Source organism: Podarcis filfolensis (assembly GCF_964270895.1).
Source record: "Podarcis filfolensis genome assembly, chromosome: 6".
NCBI lineage: Eukaryota > Metazoa > Chordata > Lepidosauria > Squamata > Lacertidae > Podarcis > Podarcis filfolensis.
This window is the reverse complement of record NC_139609.1, coordinates 44,339,350-44,360,976: the sequence shown is the minus strand read 5'-3', so window position 1 is coordinate 44,360,976 and position 21,627 is coordinate 44,339,350. Positions and strand designations below refer to the sequence as shown.

Sequence of the window (21,627 nt, the reverse complement as noted above, 5' to 3'; positions counted from 1 at the left end):
CTCACCGAAATCTACCAAATTAGCAACAAAGAATTATGTTGGTGGGCACTGGTCAACCTTTGTTCCTGCTACAATCTAGAAATAGAAATATTCAGGGGAGGGGAGGATGAGTCAATGGCTACTATGAGAAGCAAGTGATGTTATGAATCACTTTGAAAGCTGCTTTCTGATTTCACCTGCCAGCAGCAGCAAATTAACCCCACACCCACCCGGTCACTACCAGAAAATGTCAAAGTCGCTACAGAGCTTAGCTCTTCTGAAAACACTTCATTTCAAAGGAATTAATTGTGTGATTTCTCTCTTTCTAACAACTAATCATTCATTTTCACAAAACCACAGGGAGATCAAGCAAGGAGGCTCAGTGGTTTAGACCACAGTGCCACCCATGTCCCCTACTAACGTGTATATAGCCACAGATTGGTCCAACATGGAAGATATGGGGGCCATTTTTGTCACATGGAAAGTAAACACAGGTCAAAATGGTAGTTTGTTTTCTCTATTTCCTCATTTTAAATGCCACAAAATCAGTACAAAGTTGGGCCTGTGACAATGAAGGGATGGGAGTGACTTGTGAATATAAAGTACAGTACTTCTCTTATCTCAATACAGAACTGGGCTATGAAAATCTGATTAAGACTTATCACACAGAAAATGCTTAAGGTTTTTTTTAGCGGGGGGGGGGGGTGTGCTGCTGCTTTGAGAATACAGAAGGGATTAGCTACTGCTTGCCAGTTCAGCCGATCAAACAGCAAGTGAGGTAGAAAACACAGCTGCTTCCTTCTCAAACATCTTCTGACACTGATTATCACTTTACTGGCCTGTTACAGATTTTACAGGATTTATGAAACAGTGCTGTGAAGGAAAAAAAACTACAACAGAATACATAGTGAAGTGTATGTATATGTGGGGGCAGATTTGGGTCATAAAACCTACATATGCATGAAAATAAATTCCTTGAATATCAGTGGAATTGGCATCTGTGAGATGAAGTTAGGATCAGACTGTAAGATTGCTGCTCTTTCTTTAATGCTGATTTCTAAACTGATTGAAAAGTGTGTTTATACACAGGGATTAAAACTCCAGCAATTTGAAATGGATGCCATTTTCTGTCTTCACTATTAAAGCACGCTGTGCCACAAGATGCAAAAATACATTTTGATTCTATTCAGGGTTTGACTGCATCGGTTTCTCTTTAGCACCAAAGCACAGTGGAAACTGTTAGCATATACAAGAAATGAGTGGTGCGGAGGGTGAAGCAATCAATGTGAATGATCAGTTTGTGACTAGGGTAGTACAAACCATGTTTGGGTAAGTAATTATTTCAAATTCTGAAAGGAAGACATAACAGCAGTATTAGATACAGACGTATTTTTCCTTTATTTATTTAAAAATGCCAAGCCGCCACCTGTCTGAAGGAGGTAAGGGATATTGATTCACACTGAGCAGATGCAGCAGTTATATCTGCAGGGAAAACATAGCTGTTGCTTGCAGTTTGGCACCACACTGTATAGCGTTTGGGAAATTTCTCATTTCAAGCTAAAGGCTGGTTTAAATTGGACTGGGAGATGCATGGGCCCCAAATATATATAGACAAGAACAGGTGTTGCAAACCAAAAGGCCCCACAGGCCTCTCTATCCACCAAGCCACACCCCTAATGGGCCTTGCTCTAGGCCCTCAAGTGCTCTTGCCTGGCCAGAATGTGTTCTTCAACTATTATAATGCCTCTTTGCTGACTTGGATGGAGAAGGGAGAGAGATGTAGGCATGGCATGGCAGGAATGTACCCCTCCCTACAAAGTTAAGAGTCACATCCCACCCCAACCACCACAGGCACACAGCCTCCAGAAGGTGGTTCATGAGGGAATGTGGCATTTTGGCTGAGAATGTTCCAAGCTCACCCATGTTCAAGAAGGTCATAAATGAACTCGGCCCACACTCCTCCTCTGGGATTTCCAGTGGCAACGCAGAAGCGTCTCCTCTCAGTTCTTTTAAGTAAGTTATATTTTCAGAGGTATTAGTTATGAAAACCTGCAGCTGGATCCACATGTCACATATTATTTACTTTGTATAGGGGTGGGGTGGAGAACGTTTTTCCTTCACAGCCAACTTTTAGGGAGGTGCATGTTGGTGGTGGGCAGAGCGAGCCAGAGGCCAAATTGGGTGGAACAGTATATGTGATTTTTATCCTTGTATGATAGATTGCATTCCAGCCGGTACCACATAGTAGTGTGTGTCGTGTGTCGTGGCACCCTGGGGTGTCTTCAATGATGTTCGGGGTGCTGTGGACAACACTGGCCTCTGTCCCTCTTTCCTTCCCTCTGATACCTTCTCGCGTCTCTGCCTCTCAAAGGCTTGCACAGATCTTTGTTGCAACAGCCCTGGCTACAAGTACCCCAGGCGAATGGTCCCTCTGGGGCTGGCCAGGGGGTGCTTCCCAGGCCCCTGTGGGGCAGTGTGAGGAGGCAACTCTCTTTGGGACGGGGGGGGCGTAGCTCAGAGACCAGGGGCGGAAGTAGCAGCTGCCCAGAGGACTCCCAAGGAGAGGGAAGAGGAGAGGAGGCTGAGGAAACACTCCTCTAGGGATGGTGCTCGAAAAGGGGTGAAGGGCTGCCGGCTCTGCAGGTAAGGCGTGTTGTAACTGGGCTCCTGAGCCCCACAGGGGTGCCGCAGAAAGAACGTAATTAGTCAAGGGAGCCATGGACCCCAAAATGCTAAAAACCCCTGCAATATACCATTGTCAAAACTGCTTCTGTCCCTTTTCAACAATTTGGTTCGGAGGCTATGTTTCAGCCTGCCATGTGGTTATTACTGCCTGTGGGGATATGGGAAAGATCTGTCATTTCACAGACTATTTTAGGCAACTCACCTTTACGTTGATGTAATTTTTGTCTTTCTATTTAAAGCTACCTTTGTGAAAACCATTCCCTACATTTTCTCCACCCAACCCCTCCAGTTGGCTTAAAATAAATGACTGTTTTTTCTATTTCCTTCCTAGATCTGTGAACATCTGAAACTTTGCCTGGAACTTTCTTTATTGAAAATTCTAAAATAAGATCTATCTTTGACAAGGGTAGTCAAATGCTGTGACCAAAAATCTCAGTGTCTTAAAACAGAAGCATCTGAAACATTTCCCCTGCTTTATAGATTAACTTGCATTTGCCTTAATTATTGACTGTTCCACTAATAATTTCCACCTTTTCTTTCTGCTATCCTAAGTCTTATTTATTCAACATGTCTCTTCTGTGTGTTCCTAGGAGCTCCATTCTCACTTCCTACAGATTCACTTTACTCTTGTGTATACTGTGCAGTTCTCAAAATACACTCAAACATCACAACTGAATTCTACAGCCGAAGAAGAACTAAGAATTGTGCACAGACTACAATTCTAGTTTCAGTTTTTATTCACTGAAACTAAGAACATTCTTAACCATGATCCTACCATCAGGCAGCGTGAGATACTTGTCTCCGGTGATGGGTGCTGTGGAGCAGTGTAGTGAGGTGTCAGGAGACAAAAATGTGTGTGCACATGTCTAGTAGCCTGATGCCCTCAAGAGGATGCTGGCCCATCACCCATGTCAAAATAAGCCTGAGCTGCCAGTCTGATCAGCTTCTGTATGTCAAATGACTGGGACATGATCTTGTCCTTTGCCTCAGGCAGCAAAATGTCTTGGGCGGTTTTGGTTCTGAAACAAAGCACAGGGCAGTCCATCCAAATCCACACCTCATTTCTCCTAGTAGGAGGAAAAGCTTGATCTATCCGGGTTGAATTCCATACTCTGGAGGAAAAGGATGTTGGCAATGACCTTTGCAGGATCTTTAGCTCTGACTGTAGTTCATTTCCAGGCACAATGATAGGTGAGTTCAAGAAATTGTGAGTGGCAGAACACAAGATTGTAGCCCTAGTGGACTGAGGTTTGAAAAGAGCTCTATTAGCCAGGGGCTCTTTCTCTTTTAAGTCATTTCAGCACTAGATTTGCCTCTGGCTTTCTAGTTTAGCAGTTAGAAGAGTAGTAAGCACATCACTTTTATATGTTGGTTGAATAGGACTCTTGACATTTTCCCTTAAGGCATTGCTTCTGTTACAGGACTATCAACTTTTCTTCAAGTTCAAACTGCAACATTTCGTGAGTCACTCATAAAATTCAGTGGGCTGTATCAAATGGTAGTTCATACTCAGAGCAGACCCACTGAAATTCATGGACGTAACAAATTTAGGTCTATTAATTTCAGTGGGTTTACTCTGAGTAGATCTTAGTTGGATACAACCCAAACCGTCCTCCAACTAGGAGTGCTTAACTATTATTTGTAGTTAAGCTCAAAAAGAGATGAGATTCATACTTCCCCATGCAATGCCCCAACTTTTCAGGTAACTTTATTTCATTATTTCCTTACACTTCTACACTGTTTAACACCAGCACCAAAGTGTTATCGGAAGCCTACATAAACATGCTCACCCAGAAATGCTCAGTGGGAAGGCTAATTTCCCCATCTCTCCTTACAGTAAGGCTACGCACCACAACCTGCATGGTCTGTCATGTGCAAGCAGGGTATTGGATCAGGAGCGGAACTCACTCAAGTTATTCTGATTGTCTGAAAAGCCTTTTAAGACTTGGATACTTCAGAATAACGGCTCATTTAATAAATAAATTATAGGTGAAACCAATGGATATCGAGCAGATCCATCAGTCCTAATGTCAACATATTGTGGCTTATCTATTATGTTGAGTGAAATTCATCCTGCACTGATTACAAAAATGATATCTCTGAAGCTTCATTTAAAATGAGCTCAACAAGGCTCATTAGCTTGTTGGACTATGTTTACTCAATTTTATTTTTAATGAAACAACAGTCTTGTCTGAAATGAATCCTTTGCATCACAGGAAATGTGCTATAAAACACAAGCCACTTCCACATCTGTTCTCACTCATCATTTAACATACTGGAGTGTCTCATACTCGGCATCCTTTTATCAGGTGTTCACCACTTTTGAACTAAGCAGAAGAAATGTACTTCTGAAAAATAAATAGGAGATGGTGATAGAGGGTGAAAGAGAAAAAATAAAAAGCAGTAGGAAAAGAGGCAAGCCGCTTGACTGTAGAAGAAAACCTCAAAGGAGTTAACAAAAAAGATAAAACGATAAAAATTATCACTAAAAAAATAATAATTACAGCCATCATTTAAAACATAAAAAAGTTAAAACCACAATAGAATAGACTAAAACAGAAAAATTGCAGCTGTTGAACAAGGGACTATGATTAAGATTGGAATAACACTGGAATAAATAACATGTTGAAAGCAGGAAGAAGAAAAAAGAATTACTGAACCTGTAATCCAGCAAGCGGGAGGTCACCCAAATTATATAATTGGATATTTGATTAATTGTTATTTTATTTGGTATTATGCTTCGATGTGCATATAATGAGGTCTGTTTTGGATTTTTTGTAATTGAAAACTAATAAAAATTATTTGGGGGGGGGGGAGAATAGACTAAAACAGATTCATAACGTAGCTGCCAGGGTGCCAAAAAACACTCTCCTAATGTTACTCTCTGGACTTGGTCCAGAAGGTATGACTGCAGCCACTTCCCATTCCCCAGAACTGGTCCAGGAGGCACTGGCAGAGGAAGAGGAGTGCGGGGGGAGTGCACTGCCCCCGGCAGCGCGATCCCAGTAGGGTGCCATTGCGGCTGCCCCTGCAGCCCGTGCTGGACACCACGCCCCTGCAGGCGGTGTGCCCTGCCCCCAGGACGCGCAACAGCCCCCCCCCCCGCCGGCTCTTCCCCCCCCCGATGTCGGAGCATGAAGCTCTGCTGCTGCCAGGAGGATACTATGGTTGATGGTATTAAAAGCTGATAAGAGATCAAGAAGCAGGAGCAAAGTCACACTCCCATTGTCACATCCTCTCCACAAACTTTGCTCCTCCAACTCTTCCATCCTCAGGCACCTGTTCTCTTAAGTAACTCTGCTGTGTTCTCAGAGTAACTCCCAGTGTTTCCCTTTATCCAAGGAACTCCAGTGTGACTTCCCTCTTCCGTCAGTTCCCTTGTCCAAACCACCTTTTCTGGGAAGGCTATGGCTGAACTCCAGAGTCTCCATTCTCTAACTGTGGATTGGTGAGCAATGAATTATGACAAATTGACAATCAAAGATGTTAATTTCAAAAAAAGGACTGGATTCCTATAGGTGCTGATGTAAATATACAATAATAATACATGTATCTGTGTAAGTTAGCCTGTAGGGATACATGGATGTGTGTGCGTGTGTGTGTGTGTGTGTGTGTGTGTGTGTGTGCGTGTACACGCACACACACACACCCTACACAGACACACATGCATAATGTTATGTGAGAGTCCTCAGTGTAGACACTAACAGCAACAGCCTGCCATTTCTACCATTCTTAAGTCTTTTCATTTAATTCAAAAACACGTTTCTGGCTCTGACACTTTGGCAGCCACTTCAAAAACAGGAGCCAAATATTTGATATAATGAAGCCTGCTCATATTTACTTGTGATTATACAGCCTAGATCGAAAGCTCACAGGGTCTAGATTACATTATTCATCAGTTTTAAGTCCGGTGACACCTGACCTTTTCTCAAACACTACAAAACGCATGCAGAGCCTGAAGGTCAAAAGACAAGTGCCAAGCTTCACAGTGGAGAACCCAGATGTAGAAAAGGAAAGGGTGGGGCAAGAAGTATAATGAAAAATTGAGATCAGAGCCAGTGGCCAGGTGACCTGAATAGCTGGGCATTTTATTTTGACACCACTTTTCCCATGGATGCAGCACTCACTCCTGTTAATTTTGGCCTATGACCCTATCTTCATTTTAGCCAAGTGGAGCTTGTAGTTCAAGAGAGAATCAAGCCAGCTGGGACAAGGTGGAAAGAGCTTATGCTCTCACCTGTACCCTTAGGTCTTCTTTCCAATCTCATGTGTTTTTCTAAATTTACCATCTGTTTTCAGTACCAGAGTTCAACTTTAGAACATATGAAGTAAGAATATTAATATTGCAACCACTGTATTGCTTTCAGTGCCTGCTAAAAACTTTTCTGTTTAGGCAAGTCTACTCAGGCATACAATTTTACTTTTAAGATTGTTCTTTTTATTGGTATTTTCTCATGAATATTTTGTATTATTTCACGTAAACTGTTCAGTGCTTTGTTTTCAAATTAAGTGATATATAAATCTTGTTAAATAAAATATATTAAAGTGCTTCTCAGCAGGTGTGAAGTGTGCTGCCCTCACTTCTGAGTAATTCCTGCGAGACTTGAACCCCAACTTCTTTCTCTAGAAAATTAACAGTAGCTCAAAGCCAGCAATGTGCCAGAGGTACCAACATGGTGGATCTGAAACTGGACACATCCATGGCCTCATTTGGATGCTACACTAAACTATGTTTTAGCATTGTACAAGCCCTGGTTTTTTCAGCTCCTTCAATATAACTAACTCCCTCCATCCAGCCCTGGTTCCCTGTAAGACAGACAAAGAGCAGCCTCCCTTCTTTCACCGTTCCGGATAAGCTACCCTTCCTAGCTTTTCATGTACCCCGGTTCCTCATAGCTCTCACAAAGCTGTGCTGAGGAACATCTGCCTGTATCACCTGCCCCGCCCCTCAAGCCTCCTGCCTTTGTGTGGTGAGTTGGGCACACAAACATGGAGCCTTTTAGTCTCATTATAAAATGTATTTGAAATGCATATTTAAGTCTCATTAAAGTATGCATTTCTAAATGTGTTTTATCCTAAAATGCTCATCTTGAGCTACATTGATACATGGTCATTTTGTGATTAGACGTGAACTTTCATAGATTTTTTTTCACCATTACAGATTAATCTGAATATGGGCTGGAGTGCCCTTATGAATGAACATAAACAACAGTGACATGGGCTAGAAATGAGACTAATATGTCCGCTTTCTGGTAAGTGTGGTGTACGTGGGGAAAACCCTGCAGCGCTATCTAAAGTTCCTACACAGACCTATCAACTGGCAACCAACACTGTGTCCTCGGAGGTGGGTGCTGAGCTGTGCTGAAGGCTGAAAAGACAATGTCTTGGGGCAGAAGAGCTCTTTAAAGCATCCCACTCAGCACCCTCTCCTAACTCAACAAGTTGGGCTTGCTCCTGCCCCTCGGGGATGTGCACAAAAGCACCACCCTATCTACCATAAAACTAGGGGTAGAGTAGGGGTTGGCAACGTTTTTTGAGGCCGGTCCAGTCCACTCCCTGGCAGACCTCTTGGTGGGCTGGAGCATGCACGCCCGTGCGTGTGCTCAAGCTATTTCCGCCACCCTTCCAGGATGGAGGAGCGCCTATGCGCATGCGCACATGCTATTTCTGGCGCTCTTCCAACCCAGAAGTTGGTCCCCGCAGCAAGAAAAAAATGGCGCCGGGGGGAGCATGGAATCCCCACGCCAATCCATGGAACGGCCGTGGGCTGGTTCAAGGAAGCTCATGGGCTGGAACCGCCCATAGGCCTTAGGTTGCCGACCTCTGGGGTAGAGGGAAGTGATGCCACAGACTTCTTAACTAGGATTTGTTGAAAGAAGCATGCTTCAAATGGTGGTTTATGAAGTTGGCTTGTTTTCCAAAGCCATAGATTAACGTGGTTAAGATGAAGGGTTGAGACACAATGATAACCTCTGGCTCATTGAAAATGGAAATGAAAGCTGCTGCTTCTTATGACCACCTGGGAGTGGGGTTTAAGGTGATGACACACGAGCCTGAAGCTCATTCATGTCAGACTAAATTATAAATGAGAGCTATGTCCAAACTGAACCTATAAGTCATCCCATGAAGGAATTCTTAGTTAGAAAGAGGAGCAGACCTGTCCCAAGAGTAGGAAGGCAAAGGTTAAAGCTGCAAGAGATGTACCATGAGAAGCATTAAGCAAGATAGTAATGTGTCATGTAACACAGCAGAAGGAACTTCTAAACCATCCTGTCATTGATAAATTATAAGTAGCACTTGGCTGTCCCCCCCCAATGTTTTTTTCAAATATGTTTTGTGGGACATTTTATTCTATTTTTTATAAAAAAACAGAATTGCAGCTTAAGTCAGGACAGTGTAGAAAAAAAACTATTAAGACTTTCCAGGAACCCCATGCTTTAAAATTTAATATTTTCCCTTTCCAGATTCTGTCAGTTTTCTTGTCCTGTTATCACAGCTAGGGGATTAGTGAGTAATTGCCTTAATGAGTTGTTTGTTCAGGGATGGGAGGGTGGATGGTGGGGTAGGAAGGCTTCAATTGCTGATTTCCAATTTCTTTATTTAAAAAAAGAAAGATGCAAGAAGCCCAGTATAATTTGGTTAATTATTGGATTCATTAGTCACCCTTTATCAGTAATGATTCCAGAGCAGCAATTAAACAGAAAATCCCCAGCCAATAAATTCATAACAGATCAGCCTCAGTCTCCTGTTAGGGAACTACTGGGCCCCACTGCTTCACACAGGAGAACCAGAGTGAAAATGGAAATCAAGGAAGAACACTACCTTGAGAACATAAAACCAGGATCAGATTATAAACTTAATCCCAGGAACGTAAGCCTTCAGAAAAAAATTCCTGGATTGAAGTTGCTTCAGTTTTGGAGATCCGAATCTGGCCCTCTATTTCCACCCTGCAATCAATATCTTAAGGAAGCTAGTGTGACAGAAAAATCTTGCATCATTAAAAGTAATACCTCTTCATAAAAATAGTGATACATATTGCCCGTTGTTTCTGAACATGAATTCAATCATCTTTTGAAATAGGTATGCCTGAGCAAACTTCCCGGATTTTAATTTCAAAGGCAATATTGCATGCTGTTTTCCACAAGTAATATAAGATATTTCCCCAAATAATGTTCATGCACATTCCCTTTTGTGACTTCTATTAAAAATCCATTAGTCACCCACACACAAGTGAATAAAAATCCTACAGGCATCCTTAGTCTCAAGTTCATAAAGTGGGTAGGGGGAACACTCTGAAGATACTTATAAAAGGAGACTTAAAAATCATTCGGTATTGTTAACTACCATGACAACATAAAATGAATTATCATTCATTTACAGAACCATTTCCAATACATTCTTATTGGATTTGAAGGCACATTCACAATATGATCTGAAATCTTGAAATAACAACCCAACCTGGTAAATTAAGATGAATGTGCTTTTAAAACAGTTGGGACTACTCTGCTCATTCGTTTATTAAAAAAAAGCAGAAATGCAGCTCCATCAGCAGTAGTAGCATAAGTGCTGTGTATTTCTGACCCCCTCAGATAAAGTAATGAGCTTTCCCCCCCATTGCTGCATGGCACCCCAATTTTTGAGAGGTGTGAGATTTTTGAGAGTTTCCAGGGGTTCCAGGCACTTGCCCAGGGTTCGTATTTCCTTTGGAGACTGTGGTGTCTTTATGGTCTATGGTTCATTTACACACACATATATATACAACCTGAGCCTATGATGGAAGGACTGGCAGCATTAATACTCTGAGGGTCTTGCTTCCCCCAGAGCCAGAGCCTTAGATTTGGACAGAAATCAATCCTCCCTCCCCGTCTCCCTGGATATGCCAGGTCTGCATCCTCTCTACCTCAGGCTCCATTCTCCCCTTGGTGGTCTAAGAAAAGTTGACATGAATCTCCCTGTGACTCTTCTTTGCTTACTATGAAAAGATACTCCCATAACTGTATCACAGATGCACATTTCATTTTCTAGCTATGAGTCACTGTCAGCTAGAGGTTGTGCAAGTGATAAGGAATTAGCATAGCTGAAAAACTGAGACATGGACAAAGGGTAGGTATAAGAGCTTCTGGTTCCAGAAGGGAGAAAAAGTGTTTGACAAGTGCAGCCCCAGGGATTTTCAGTAGTGACTGCAGTTCATTTGGAAGTGCAAACAACATGGTGTTTGACAGGAAAATCTGGCATAAGGAACAGTGCATTTCAAAGCCTGCTCTACTTCTGATACATAACACTCCTTCTACAGTAGGTCCAAATTCACAAGATTTGCACAACAGCAATGCTTGTAGGAGGCTCCTTTTAGATACCCCATGCTGAAGTGATGGTAAGTTTGCCTACTGATTCGTAGGGCTTGTTCGGGTGACTGTTTACTATAGCATGACAGCATGATGGTGTATTATGAAAGATGCAGAGAATGAACCACTCTTCTTGCACATAATGATAAAAGGAGTTGGGTCAAATATGCATTCCCTGCTGTCGTCTGGGCAACCCAGGATCTCCATACACACTGCCCAAGCTTGCACCTCAGAGAGATCAGTTCAGTGCTGCTAACGCAGGAGGAAGCAGTTATGACTTACTGGTCTCTGCAGTCACAGCAGACGCTGTGGTTCTCCAACGGTTTGTCTTCACCCCCAGAGGTGTACTCCATTGTCTCTCGAGACAGACAGATGCCAACAACATTCTGACCTTGACAAAGTTGCCACAGTATGTTAGACCATCAAATGTTGAAGGTGAGTGCCACTGTTTTGTTTCCAATCATGGCAGCGCTCTTCCCTGTTTCCAAGCATGGTCTAAAAGATACCTAATAGCAACAAATCAGCAAATATTTGCAGCAAACAGAAGCTTTGGGAGCAAACAGCTATATGAGGAGCCAACTTTCAGCAGGAAAATAGGGCAGGGAGGAAAGAGTCCACTTTCTGTGTCATGTAATACCAATCCAGAGTAAAGACCCGCCACTGCCGCAACTGCTATTTATGAAAGTGCTTGAAAGTACAGTGGTACCTCAGGTTACATACGCTTCAGGTTACAGGCTCCACTAACCCAGAAATAGTACCTTGGGTTAAGAATTTTGCTTCAGGGTGAGAACAGAAATCGAGCAGTGGCGGTGCAAGGCCCCATTAGCTAAAGTGGTGCTTCAGGTTAAGAACAGTTTCAGGTTAAGAATGGACCTCCAGAACGAATTAAGTACGTAACCAGAGGCACCACTGTATGTGCTTAGTTTGATCCGACTGATAGACCTGGCATGGTTCAGACATTACTCGTGAGGTGTTTATTTATTTGGTATGAGACATGTAATATGCAGTTTGGACATAACTCTCATTTATAGTTCAGTCACAGGGTTGTGATGTTTTAAACAAGGAGGGAAACGCCACCTTGAGCCTCCATCTATTGGAATAAAGATCAGCATCAGGGAAAAGGGAGGCAGCATCAATATGGGGGGGGGGCGGGGAGAAGTTGAGAATGAAGATCTGCATCTGGAGGGAGGGAGGAAGGGAGGGAGGGAGGGAACACTGGTAAAGCAGCAGCTTTGGCTTCTCCTTCTCGCCCTCTCTGGCCTCCGTGAAAAGGAGGCAGTGTTAGGCTTGCACAGCAGCCCCCTGCCCAGGCAAAAAGGAGGCAGAAACTGAAACCAACCCAGAAGCCAAGGCCAGAGAAGGAAGAGAGGCAGGCAGCAGCTGGAGAAGAAGCATTACAGGGCAGCCACACCTATGTATTGGGGGTCAGATCTATGTAGATTGTGCAGATCCTGCTGCCTGAGGCGGTCACTTAACACAGCCTCATGGGAGGGCGGGCCCTGGTCAGTACTGCAAAGATCAGTGTGTTTCTGGTTCACCTATTAATGTCGCTTGCTCAAGAGGATCACTACAATGAGTCAATAAAAGATGTGAAAGCAGTGTCCTAATAGGATCATATTCTGGTAACTAAGCGCAATTACAATAATAATAACAACTACATGATGATGATGATGATGATGATGATGATGATGATACTTCGCCCATCTGGCTAGGTTTCCCCAGCCACTCTGGGTGGCTTCCAGCAGATTATAACAACATAATAAAACGTCCAGCGTTAAAAACTTCCCAATACAGCATTGCCTTCAGATGTCTTCTAAAAAGTGTGTAGTTCTTTACTGCCTTGACATCTGATGGGAGAGGTACAAAAAGATCACTGGGAATCTGAGCTCCCATAACCACATCTTCCCCTAAATCTTCTCTCCAGTTTCAATGTATTAAAAACCTAGATCATCTTACATTCTTAGCTCATCTTGCATATTGATTTTATAACAATATAACCTCCTTAGTTCCTCTTGTTTCAGTTGTATGTACATTCTATCATCTATGTACAGTATTACTCATTTTTCATACATCCAGCTTAGCAGCTGTGCGTCTCTTTTAGAGATGAATTGGTGCAAGCAGCAATTCTAGAGTAGTTCATGATGAATACTTCACAGCTGCATCAGAAATGGGAAACTCTCGAGTTTGAGAACAGATGATACATAATTATTTATTTTTGAATAAAAAATATATATTTCTAACATTGCAGTATAAAATTAGGCACACTTGATTACAGAATCACAGCTACAGAATTTGTTTCATTCAGACAAAAATAGATTTCCATCATTGCATCACTTTACGTGCTTCGCACCAATTTTTGTACGTGCATGGAAAAAAATTGTTAACATATTTTACATGTAGGCAGCTGCATCCAAATTGATTTTGGCAAAAGAAAGGAAAAAGAAACAGTCATCCAGCGTAATTTGTGGTTGTCAAGTTTCAATTTGCTTTAATTATCTCTACAAAAATAGGATGATGTTAGATATTTCTGGTAGCAGCTGTGCATGATTGCTGTGGAACTGTATCTACCATTCATGAAAATTATTAATATTGCCCATAAATCTAGTTCACTGAATATTTTCAATGGATATGATACAAGGCAGATATCGTTCCCTCAAATGTGGGTACATACCATATTTTTCAGTGTATAAGACTAGGTTTTCCCCCTAAAAAATAATGTCAATAAATAGGGGGCATCTTATACACGGATACATCTCCCCTCCCCATTTTCTTAAATCTGAGTCCCCCAAAATAGGGGGCATTTTATACGTGGGGGCGTCTTATACATAGAAAAATACTGTGTTTTTCTTCCATGAGCATAAAATTTGATGCTGAATTTACTGCTGATTTTAAAAAATCTCATGGAATGGCCTTTTTCACATGTAACACTAAACTATAGTTTATAAAACCATGGCTTAGTGCAATGTGTGAACCCAATCCAGCAGTTTATCTATGATTTATTACCTATGGTTAAAGATAGCTCATTAACCAGGGTTTGTAGTTGGCTTACAAACCTTAGCTAACATTAACCATAGCTTAGCATTATGTGAGAACCCAACCTCTTCTTTAACTATAGCGAAGGAGCTGTCACCACCCAGAAGCTACAGAGGTATAAGCAAAGAGCTGCAAGTCATTCTGAAGGTCCTTTTTAGCTATTCTGTGACACAATAAACCAAAGTCTGATTGTCTGCCAGACACCATATTTTATGTGCAAACCAGACTGTTAAGAAATGCACCCCCAGATCCAACTGAGGATGTGTTCAGCTTCCAGGGCAGGTAGAAAAGCAGTAACTTTCAGTATTAGTGGATTGTTAAGGAAGTGGAGGAAACAAAATTCATCACAGCTCCCCTTCTCAAGCTTACATGCCAAGTTAAAATGGGCCTCATTCTGGTATGGTGAAAAAATATGTGTTTGTTTATAGCATTTATATGCCACTCAATAACCATGTTCTTTGAGCACCTTAAAAACAGAAAAAGCATCTAAATACCTATGTAATCACTAAGTATCACAACAAGAGCAAATTCCAGCATAAACACTGATTTACATTCCACCTTTCCTCTAAAAAAGTTGAGGTAATGTACATGGTCCCCCCCTCCCAATTTTATCCTCACAACAATCCTGTGAGGTTGGCAAGGCCAAGAGATGTGAGTTGGTAATAACTCTGAGATTATGAAAAGCTGACATTTTCATATGATCTACCCTTAGTTATTTAATAGCAGCATTCCTGTAACCAAATAAATATATAGGACCCAGTTTTGCTTTTCAGTGCAAAGTAGGCAACATTGTCCTTTTCTCACTTAAAGTCCACTTCTATTCATCTACTCTGGCTCCCTCCTGGTCTTTTCAATACACTTTTCTCTGGCTGCTAGGCAACCTAAGTGTACAGTAATGCTGTTGCCATCTGCTATGGACTGTGCTAACTTAACTCTTCGATTTGATTTTTTTAAAAAAAATAAAAAATGGGAAAACACTGCTATCCAAGCTTTCCTTTCTGATCAGTAATTATTATTATTTTTTAACTTATTTTTATTCATTTTCTATAACCAAACAACAGCAAAGAAAGAAAAAGAAAAATAGCCAACACATACCAAAAAAAGAAAAGAAAAAGAAAACATCAACCAAATCAAAACATCTAAACCAACCAAAAAACAAACATTAATTAACAATAAATAACGTTTGACTTCCCTCCATCTCGGTTTTGGGTTATGTGAATATTAAATCCATTCTGCAGTTTTTCATTTTTTAGCATAAACACATCGCAAGGGTTATATTAAACCTACTGTGATTTTTATATCTCTAGAATTTGTTTCCATATATGTTATGAATTTAGACCAATTGTCGATAAACCTTGAACCTTTTTGCTGTCTAATGTTCTGCGTCATTTTTGCCAGATCCATATACTCAAATAATTTAATTTGCCAATCTTTAACGGTCGGGGTATTTGGGGTTTTCCAGTTTTGTGCTAACAGAATCCTGGCAGCTACAGTTGCATATTGAAACATTATATAATCTTCTTTCTTAATCTCTTCTCTGATCATTCCCAGAAGGAAGGCTTCGGGCTTTTTGACAAAGGTATATTTAAGTATTTTCTTTAGTTCGTTGTAGATGGAATCCCAAAATTTTTTAACTTCTGCACATTTCCACCACATGTGGTAGAAGCTTCCCTCTTTAGATTTACACTTCCAACACCTTTTGTCGCCAGTCTTATACATTTTTTGCAATTTCACAGGGGTGATGTACCAACGATACATCATCTTTTCCATATTTTCTCTGAGGGCAGTACAGGCTGTAAATTTCATTCCTTTAGTCCACAACTTCGTCCATTTTTCAAAATCCAAATTATATCCAATGTCTATTGCCCATTTTACCATAACCTCCTTAACCTCTTCGTCCTTGGTGTCCCACTCTAATAGCTGATTATACATTTTAGATAGCAGTTTAGTTTTACTTTCTATTATCTCTACCTGGAACTTTGATTTTTTCTCATTCATTCCAATCTTTTTATCTTCCTTCCATAAGGCATTAATTTGATGATACTGCAGCCAACCTGTTAATTTGCTTTTTAACTCTTCATAAGATCTAATTTTCCATCCTCTTTCCGATCTTTCCAGGAGGTCTTCATAGGTCAATCTCTCACCTTCCATATTTGTTTTTTTGGTAGTTAATATGTCGATAGGGGATAGCCACCAGGGGGTATTTTTTTCCAGTAGATTTTTATTCTTTTCCCACGCTTCTAACAATGTTCCTCTGATAATGTGGTTTGAGAAGCCTTTATGCACCTTTTCCTTATTCTGCCAGAGATAAGCATGCCAACCAAATCTTAAACCGAAGCCTTCTAAATCTAGCAGATCTGTGTTTTTTAAAGTAACCCATTCTCTAAGCCAACAAAGGCACGAGGCTTCATAATACACTCTCAGATTTGGGACCGAGAATCCTCCTCTGTCTTTTCTGTCCGTTAGCAGTTTAAATCTAATTCTCGGTCTTTTACCTTGCCATATAAATTTAGAGAGAATTTTTTGCCAATTTTTAAATATTGCACTTCCTCTAATCACTGGGACATTTTGGAATAAAAATAGAAGTTTCGGTAATATACACATCTTGGTTGCAGCCATTCTGCCTGACCAGGAGAGTTTTATCCTATTCCAAGTATCTAGTTCCTTTTGGATTTCCTTCCAGGTGTTTGTATAGTTATCAGCCATTAAGTTTATATTTTTCATCGTTATCCACACTCCTAGATATTTTATCTTTTTTGCTTCTTTGATTCCCGATTGGAGTTCTAGCTGCCTCCTTAGATCTTCTCCCATATTCTTAACCATCATTTTAGTTTTAGTTTTATTTAACTTGAAGCCCGCTACTTTCCCAAATTCCTCTAGAAGTGCCAGAACTTTGTCAGTACTCTGTACCAGGTCCTCAACTGATATTACCAGGTCATCCGCATATGCTTTCAGTTTGAATTCTTTCACCCCAATTCTAATTCCTCGTATCTCAGATGTTTTCCTTATCTTATTTGCAATTACTTCCAACACCATTATGAAAAGAAGCGGTGACAAGGGGCAGCCTTGTCTCGTACCCTTTGAAATTTCGAATGTGTCAGATAAGTTGTTATTAATAATCAGTTTGGCTCTTTGATTTGAATAAATTGCTTTGATTCCCTCCATGAAAGCACCTTCTATCCCTGCTGTCTCCAAACACTTTAATAGGAATCGCCATGATACATTATCGAATGCTTTTTCTGCATCGATAAAAATAAATGCTGCAGGAATTTCGTTCTTCTTTTCCAAGTATTCAATGATATTTATTATATGCCTAACATTGTCTTTTAATTGTCTATTAGGAAGGAATTCAGCTTGATCCGTATGTATTGCATTTTTTAGATAATTCTTAAGTCTGTTTGCCATTATCTCAGTGAATATTTTGTAATCGTTGTTAAGAAGTGATATCGGTCTGTAATTTTTTATGTTTAATTTGTCTGAGTCCGCTTTAGGTATCAGCGTTATGTGAGCATCTTTCCAGGAGTCCGGTATCTTCCCTCCTTGTAGAATATTATTCATTACCTCACATAACACCGGGGCTAAGTATTCTTCGAGGACTTTATAGTATTTGGCCGATAATCCATCTGGACCTGGTGTTTTCCCCAGTTTCGTTCTCTTTATTGCTTCCTGAACTTCATCTACTGTTATGCACTTATTCAGTTGGATTTTCTCTTCCTCCGTTATAGATGTTATTCTGTTATTTTCTAGATATTTTCCTATTTCTATTATGTCTTCTTCTTCTTTCTGGTAAAGTTTTTCAAAGAATTTTAGGAAATTTTTATTTATTTCATTTGGTTCTTCCACAAGCCTTTCTTCTATTTTTATCTTATTAATCACATTTTGCTTTTTTCGTAGTTGCCAGGCCAGGAATTTCCCTGTTTTGTTTGCTGATTCGAAGAATTTTTGCCTCATTGATTTGATTCTCCATTCGACTTCTTGGTTAATTAGCATTGAATATTGTGATTGTAACAATTTGGATGTTTGTTTGGTCTGTTCATCACTAGGATTTATTATTAATTTTTTCTCACAATCTCTTAATTGGGTCAGGATTTCATCTTTCTTTTGTTCTCTTATTTTTTTTCCTATGGCTGTTTTGTTGAATTAAAAAGCCTCTTAGCACCGCCTTGCTGGCGTCCCAAACTGTGTCAATATTTGTCTCTTTATTAAGGTTTAAGTCAAGGAAATCTTTTAAGGTTTTTTTTGCCTTCTCAGTTACCTCCTCATTTTCAAATAGATATTCGTTCATTCTCCATCTGTACACACCCTGTACTTCACACTTAATTTCCAAGGATATCGAATTATGATCAGAAAGGGTTCTGGGTTGTATTTCACATTTTTCAACTCTTGTTACTAATTCTCTTGATACCCAAATCTGGTCTATTCTACCCCAGCTCTGATGCGGCTCTGAGAAGTATGTAAATTGTTTTGTCAGTGGGTTTTTGTGTCTCCAAATGTCCGTCAAGTCTAAGTTTTCTTCAAGGTTTTTAAATGATCTTGGTAGTTTCCCTTGACTCAATTTTTTCTTTTTTGCACTTCTGTCTAACTCTGGTATTGGAACTCCATTTAAATCACCTAATAGGATCAATTTATGAGGCTCTAAATCCAGTAATATTTGTTCCAGTGTTTTAAAAAATTCTGCTTTATTCGTGTTTGGGGCATAAACATTTACCACATTTAATTTTTCTCCCTGGTGGTTAATCTGTATCCCCACGATTCTCCCTTCCTCATCTTTGCATATTAATTTGGGGTCCCCTTTTTCTTTTGCATATATCACCACTCCTCTTTTTTCGTTTATATCTGAATTAATGAATTCAACCCCCAACCTTTTGTTTATCAAAATATGTTTGTGTTTTTTGGCCACGTGTGTTTCCTGACAGCATATCACATCAGCATTCTTTTTCACCAAAACCTTCAGGATTTTATTCCTTTTAGATTTGTCATTTAGTCCGTTCACATTCCAAGATAGGATTTTAAGAGTCATTATCGTATGTGTTTATTTTTTAATTCTTATTGCACGCGTGCACAAGCTTATAATCTAATTTTCCAGTTCCTTGTAGTTTCTTCCTCGTTTTCTTCCTCTTCTTCTCCTCCCACCGCCCCCTCTTCCTCTTTTTCTTCCTCTTCTTCCTCCTCTTCTTTCCCTCTCTCTCCTTTCCCTTCTCTTTCCTTCTCTTCTTCTCTTTCTCCTCTGTGAATCTCTTTCCCTCTTCCAACCTTTCATCCACTTTCCCAAGTTCCTTCTCGTATCTTCTTTCTGATCAGTAATTAATATCTCCAGCAGTTCAGAACTGAGTATCAGAAGGCTTTTAGCCCAGAGACAAAGGGAGATTATAATTTAGCTCTTAAACACATAAGGCTGCAATCCTAAACACATTTATCTGGGAGTAAGCCCTAATGAATGCAGTGGAACTTGCTTCCAAGTACAGTGGTACCTCGGTTTTCAGACGTCTCCATTGCCAAACATTTTGGTTTTTGAACCCCGAAAACCCGGAAGTAATTGCTTCCATTTTCCAACGCACCTCGGAAGTTGAACGGCTTCCATTGTATTTTTCTCAATTTTTTTTCAATTAAAATTGCAGACTGTCCATTGTGCCTCGGTTGTCAAGCGTTTCAGAAGTCAAACGGTCTTCCAGAACGGATTACGTTTGACAACTGAGGTACCACTGCAAATATGCACAGAGTTGCTCAGCATGCCCAAACCCATAGGACTGCTTAGGCCAGGAATAGGGAACTCGTGGTCCTACAGATGTTGCCACAATACACCTCCCATCATCCCTGACCATTGGCCAAGCTAGCTGGAGCTGATGGGATCTGCAGTCCAAAACACCTGGAGGGCAGCCAGTTCCTCATCCCTGACTTGGGCTCATGCAAAAGGGCTTGTTTCATCTTTGTACATATCATATCAAATGTCCCCCATATCAAAACACAGATTAATTCTGAAAATCCACCTAGTATGTTGTTTGAATAATTTTTACACCGAAGCACACCAAAGGAACGGGTCACAAGAAAACAACAACTGCATATAATAAGATATAGAATATAGCACAACAACAAAACTTCAAAACCATTTCAAGGTTTTCCATGTGTTGTGGGGGTCCTGCTGTTTGAGGGGGGTGCCTAACAGTGTTCTGCTGGGTTCAGTGGGGCTTGCTCTTAGTTAAGAGCTTGCAATCTTATATACTAGGGATGGGGAACCTGTGGCCCTCCAGAGGTTGCTGGACGACAACTCCCATCATCCCTGAGCACTGGTCATGCTGGCTGGGGCTAATGGGAGGTGTGGTCCAGCAATATCTAGAGGGACACAGGTTCCCTGTCCCTGCTAAAGCACACTTATTTAGGATTAAGCTCCCATTTATTTCTGACTACACAGTACAAAAGATTGTGCTGCGTAGTCTCTTGGGCTCATCAAACTAGTTTCACAGTTCTTTGGATCTTAGCTGTTGTTGTGAAGCTTTATTATTTACACATTTAAAAATGCAAGTGTCACAAACAATTATACTGCACAAAAGAACTTGCAAGAACCATGGGTTTTAAAAAAACCCCACTAACACAAGGAAATAATATCACCCAGATAAAAAGACTAAACTATTCCAATTTCGGAAATGTTTATTCAGTTCCTTGAACCAAATCACCTTCACAAATCAAAATACCTTAAGAGTACTAAATGTAAAAATACATTCTTTATTATATATCTTGTTTATGCCTTTGAGGTGGAACAGGCTATTTTTACACAGCACAACCACAATAGCTTTCAACAAAAGTGAGACTTTCAAAGCGGCGCCATTAATCTTTTTCTTTCCTTTTGTAATTCCTCCCTCATCCACAGCCTAAGAGGAAAAGTCACACTTATATACAAAACCCAGATCTTTTAACCAAGTAGAACAATGAGGGGGATAAGAAACAAAACAAAAGCATGAGGACTGCATGCTCTTTTAACTACCTTAGAAAAAAACACAAAAAACTCGATCACAAATAGATTCTAAATATTCAGATTATCAAAGGTTTGGGTGGGAGGAATGAAATGATGCGTCCATTGGGATTACATGCTGCAGTCTGGTAATCAAGAGATTCAGTTACAGATGTCAAAATGATTAGGATTCCACAGCACATACTTCATGTACCATCAGGTGTGAACATCTTTGTTTAGGGTAAAGACATCTTCCTGCACAGCTTCGCATTAATGCCCCCTGATGTGTCCAGAATCAGAAAAACATCAAACACCGGTAAGGTTATGCTGTTGTGAACAGCCTGCAGGGGGGAGCTGTGAAAGGGGGGGGATAGTTTCACTGTACTGAAAGACAGTAATGTGAACACAGCCCAAAGTTTGGTTGAGTCAATGATAGTACAGGGAGTATGGACAAAGGGAGAAGTATAGCCTGTCAAGGAGGTTGGTGTATGTAACTCTGAGGTGAAGATTTCCTTGGTGATAAGTGGCGGTACAAGGAAAAAAATAGGTATGATTCCCCCATTCTTCCCCCACCGGTTACCATGAATGTTGCTCAGAGAGAAAGAGATAATGCAGGAAGATATGGGCTGCCATTTTATTAAA

General features: G+C 40.6%; 1 protein-coding gene and 1 long non-coding RNA gene across 4 annotated transcripts in view; one reads left to right on the top strand and one right to left on the bottom strand.

Moving 5' to 3' along the window:
- The window catches only part of RAB3B (RAB3B, member RAS oncogene family), a 55,142-nt gene that overhangs the window by 21,692 nt on the left and 11,823 nt on the right, over positions 1-21,627 (bottom strand). The window lies entirely within an intron of this gene.
- LOC310765085 lies at positions 1,785-10,028 on the top strand. Its single transcript, XR_014549429.1, has 4 exons — positions 1,785-1,992; positions 6,007-6,112; positions 7,826-7,916; positions 9,417-10,028. It is a non-coding gene; the product is annotated as an uncharacterized lncRNA (long non-coding RNA).